The sequence below is a fragment of the Arachis ipaensis genome, chromosome B5 (genome assembly GCF_059453495.1).
Source record: "Arachis ipaensis isolate K30076 ecotype BB chromosome B5, ASM5945349v1, whole genome shotgun sequence".
Classification (NCBI taxonomy): domain Eukaryota; kingdom Viridiplantae; phylum Streptophyta; class Magnoliopsida; order Fabales; family Fabaceae; genus Arachis; species Arachis ipaensis.
In genome coordinates this window covers 57,901,608-57,906,819 of record NC_142440.1, presented here as the reverse complement: position 1 = coordinate 57,906,819, position 5,212 = coordinate 57,901,608, and positions in this window count along the sequence as shown.

Sequence of the window (5,212 nt, the reverse complement as noted above, 5' to 3'; positions counted from 1 at the left end):
TCCTTCATTGAGTACACTGAACTCATTGAAAGTTTTCATTTGGGCTATTTTCCGCTTGTTGAGCTCTTGCAAGTGCTTCTCTTGAAGCTCTTGCCTCTCATTTACTTGGTTGATGGCTTGAGTGAGCTGGGAGTAGTGTTCCTGCTGCTACTCCATTTGTTGTTTTTGCCATGCTTCCTGTTGGCTCAGCCAGTTGGATTGAAGGTTCAGTATTTGCTCTTGTCCTTCCATATGTCTCATCCCCAAATCCCTCAATGGCTCTTAGGCTTTTGTGAATATTTTGGAAGATATTTAGGGGGAACCTCCCCATCTCGATACTAAGAGATTTTTGGGGGACCCCTCCCTAGTCCGAACTGCGTTGGGTATTGACCGACTTATTTTTGCTTTGTTTTACTTTGCTTTCTTTCCATCTAGTTTGTAACTTGCTTCTTTGGTTAATTTTTTTTTTCAGATATAGCCAAGAATAATGATTCCATTAAAGCCTTTAAAAAGGTGAGGAAGGATACAACTACCTAGAACATCTCGGCCAAGGCGGCTGGGGAAGGATCCTCTCATGTTCTGCCAAAACAACCAGTACCGTGCTCTCCTCGACCGAGGAGGATGATTCCTATCCCTCGGGTTCTTGTGATTGATCCTCCCCAGACTTCTGCTGCTACCTCTTCTCCTACTGCTGCTCCTCCTCCAAAAAGACAGAGGACAGCTGAGCCCTTCAACCTAGATGCCCGCGACTTCGATGCTGTCGGGTTTGTTGATCAGCAAATTGGTCCCTATGGTGTCATTGCTACTGATGATGTTTTTCTTCTTCGTCATTTGGAGTTTATTACTCGGAGCAGTATCAAGGTGGCACATATGGGGGCGGCTCTATACCAAACTGCCCCAGGATCTTCCTATTCATGCAACAAGGGCTTTTATGGAGGAAGCCAAGTCAGAGTTCGACCGGATCAAGGGTTTGAAGGAAGAGCTCGAGGTGAAAGTGGCCAAATTGGAAAAAGAGTTGGAGGGTGAGAAAGCTCGGGCTATTGCCTTGGCGGCTTCTGCAAAGTTGTCTGAGGATATGGCATTGAAGCATAAGGAGAGCTATGTCACAACTTATAGAGAGATGATGGGTCTTAGCGAGAGTTTGGAGTCTATTCAGGCTGACTATGCTGAGCTTCAGGGTCATCTTCTGGGCAGTGTAAACGCTGCTTACGAAAATTGGAAGGATCAAGTTCGAGTCCTTCCGCCTGAGCTTGACCTTACTCTTTTTAGCTTGGACAACATTGTGAAAGATGGTAAGATTGTCCCTGATGACCCTGATGATGATGATGATGTCGACCCTCTTCCTGCAGCTTCTGCCAAAGTCTCTGTTGCCCCGCCTTCCTCAACTCCGGCGGCTGAAGTCGGTCAACCTGAGTCTGATCCTGACGTCCAGATCCTGAACTAGGATGATGGGACGGTAGATGCGATACCCCTTCAGACTCGTCCTCCTTCACCCCAGGATGCTGCTATTGGAAAGTTTTTAGGTCCTTTATAATTATTTCTGATATTTTGTATATAGCTCGGCCTGTGGGCTTTGAACTATTTTTATTTTGTAGTTTGTGGTTCTGACTTTTGGATACTTTTAGTTGCTTTTTTAGCAACTTTATTTTGTGAAAACAAGGGTAGGTTTTCAAGCCTCTTGGGGTCGACTTCAGGTGGCCTCTTGGGTCTTGTTTATTATAGCAGTTTTGTTTCTGCTTGTTGATTGCTTGCTTAATAGGTATCTTTAGGGTGTTGGAACCTTGTTTTCCGACCTCTTTTGATTGCCTTCGTACTTTCATACTTGTAGCTTGATTCTATTGAGGTCAAGGCTTTCTGGGTCCAACTTTAAGTCCCTTATAGCGCATGCCTTCTGTCGGCCGACTTCTTCATCTCGGTTTGTTCGAAGTTATTTCTAGTAATCCATTTTGTTTCGGCCTTGTCAAGTCTCTTTATATGGATTACTTTATTTATAACTTTCTGTAGCTTTGTCGAGCCGACTTGGCCCCTTCTAAGTTATTTTTTGGTAATCCGTATTATTTGGACCTTGATCAGGTCTCTTTTTGTGGATTACTTATTTATAACTTTTGGTATCTTGGTTCGGCCGACTTCATCATGCTGGTCTCTTCTAAGTTATTTCTAGTAATCCATATTATTTGGACCTTTGTTAGGTCTCTTCTATGGATTACTTTTTATAACTTGTGTGATTTTGTTGGGACGACTTCATCATGTCGGTCCCTTCTAAGTTATTTTTAGTAATCCATATTATTTGGACCTTTGTTAGGTCTCTTCTATGGATTACTTTTTATACCTCGTGATTTTGTTGGGACGACTTCATCATGTCGGTCCCTTCTAAGTTATTTTTAGTAATACTCTTTTTCAGGGCTGGCCAGGCCTCTTTCTTAGGGATGTACTTTTTATAACTTTTGTCATAGTCGACTGGTCCGACTTCTTTATGTCGGTCCGTCTTTAAGTTATTTTTAGCAATCCATTTTTATTAAGACCTCGTCAGGTCCTTTCTTATGGATCACTTTTGATAACTTCTTGCATTTAATCTGTTTTGTCGCTTTTCATCTTTGCCGATTTCGTAGAAATTGAGTTTGATCCTTACTTGGTCGACCTTTGATGAATTCGGTTTTCATCTTCGTTGGTCTTTATCGTGATCGGGCAGCGAATTTGGTTTTCACTTTTGCCGATTTGTAGATTTATAATCGAGCGATGAAATTTTGCGTTTCAGATTAATGCGTCTTGATAAAGGATTTGTAGAAAATCTAAAAAAACTTTATTCAAAATAGAAAATATGCACATATATACATGTGGGAGTTTTACACCTCTAAGTTAGGTATTTCATGGATCTTGGCTTGGTACCTCGTTAAAAAACCTTTTCTAAGGAAAAAGAGTGCACCTCATCCTAAGATCTTTATTACCTCCTAACTGTAGTACCTCCTTAAGTTGCAGGCGTGCCATGACCTTGGGAGCTCTCACCCTTCAAGTTCGGATAGCTTGTAGTAGCCTCTTCCGAGTACTTCTATAACTTGGTAGGGTCCCTTCAAGTTTGCTACCAGCTTTCCTTCTCCAGGTTGAGTTGTTCCGATGTTATTTCGGATTAGGACGAGGTCATTCTCGGCAAAACCCTGTGGCACTACCTTTTGATTGTATCTTGAAGCCATTCGACGTTTTAATGCATCTTCCCTGATCCGAGCTCTTTCTCGGATTTCTAGAAGTGGGTCGAGTTCTTCCCTTTGAAGTTGGGAGTTGGCCTCTTCATTGTAGAGGATCATTCTGGGAGATCCTTCTTTGATCTCTACTGGGATCATTGCCTCCATTCTGTAAGCCAATCGGAAGGGTGATTCCCCCGTGGTAAAGTGTGGAGTTGTCCGATATGCCCATAGGACTTGTGGGAGCTCTTCAGCCCAAGCTCCCTTTGCGTCCTGTAGTCTCCATTTTAACCCAGCTAGTATTAATTTGTTGGCAGCTTCTGCTTGTCCATTGGTTTGTGAGTGTTCTACGGATGTGAATTGGTGCTTTATTTTCAAGTCAGCCACCAACTTCTTGAAACCTGTGTCCGTGAATTGAGTGCCATTGTCTGTGGTGATAGAGTAAGGAACCCTAAACCTTGTAACAATGTTTCTATACAAGAATTTTCGAATTTTTCGAGCAGTGGCATTAGCTATGGGCTCTGCCTCAATCCATTTTGTGAAGTAATCCACCCCTATAATGAGGAATTTGACTTGTCCCTGATCCTTGGAGAAATAGTTTGAGGAGGTCGAGTCCCCACTTTATGAACGGCCAAGATGATATTACACTGATAAGCTCCTCTGGTGGGGTAATGTGGAAGTTAGCATGCTTTTGATGTAAAGCTTTGACTTTGTATTTGGGTTTTTTCTCTGTTGTTGCCTTCAAAGGGTACCCCTGGACTTTTGTGTGAGTCCTGGGGTTTCCCTTTTACTGCTATATCTGACACCTGTTGTTTTGCTGTTATTGTCTGAGTTGTTTCCTTATTTGTCCGAGTTGTTTGGTAGTAACCCCATAGTTGACCTATGCATTCTCGTAAAAACATTCCTGAGATGTCTACTAAGATCCCGGATGGCATGTCTGATTGTCTGGATTCCATAATTTTAATGTGTGTTCCTGAGTACTGTGTGCGACTTTAGGAGGTTCCATAGAATTTGTAGGGATAGGGATGAGAAGAATCATGAGTTGGTGTTGCCGGATCCTGAGGAGAGGGTTTGTTTTCCTTCATTGACTCCGGGGAATGACCATTTTTCTATGCTTATGACTACTTTTTCAGTCAGTTGAATATCACCATCCTTTACACTGACTTCGAGATCGACTTGTTGTGGTCTTGTAATGTAGCCTGGATGAGGCTTCCGTTATTGCCCCCTAGTTTTATGCTGGCTAGTTTTGAAAGTGTATCAGCTCGGGCATTCTGTTCCTGAGGTGTGTGTCGGACCTCATATCCCCCAAATTGTCCGAGCTGTTGGTGCTGGTTAGTTTTGAAAGTGCATCAGCTTAGGCATTCTGTTCCCGAGGTATGTGTCGGACTTCATATTTCCCGAATTGTCCGAGCTGTTGGAGCTGGCTGGTTTTGAAAGTGCATCAGCTCGGGCATTCTGCTCTCGAGGTATGTGTCAGACCTCATATCCCCTGAGTTATCTGAGTTGTTCTCTGGTTTTGTCCAGGGTCCCCCAAATTACCCGAGCTGTTCTCTGGTTTTCTCCAGGGTCTCCCGAATTGTGTTTTTTTCCTGGTGGGATCCTTAGGTTGGTTGCTCCCTTCTATTTGTGAGGTGACTACTTGCACTACAAGAAAAACACCCATTCAGGTAGACTTGAAAAGTGTAGCCAAAAGTGAAAAAAATGATGCCTTAGGCTACGGCTACGCTTTTTAGGCTACGACTACACTTTTTGGGGTGATTCCTATTCGGCCGTTGCCTATTCTCAAAGGCTACGCTTTTCTATACCAAGGGCTACGCTTTTGGCGTTTGGAAATAGGCTACGCTTTTTAAGTGATGCTGTCCAGGACCAAAGGCTACACTTTTCAGCTTCTATTTTTGCCAGAATAGGCTACCCTTTTCAACGCTACTGCATCACCTGTAAAGCGTAGCCACATTGTATACTATGGCTACCATTTATAAGTGTAGCCTTAAGTCCGTCTTTTTTTTTTAATATATATATATATATATATATATTCTAATAATTTTTTGTACATAATA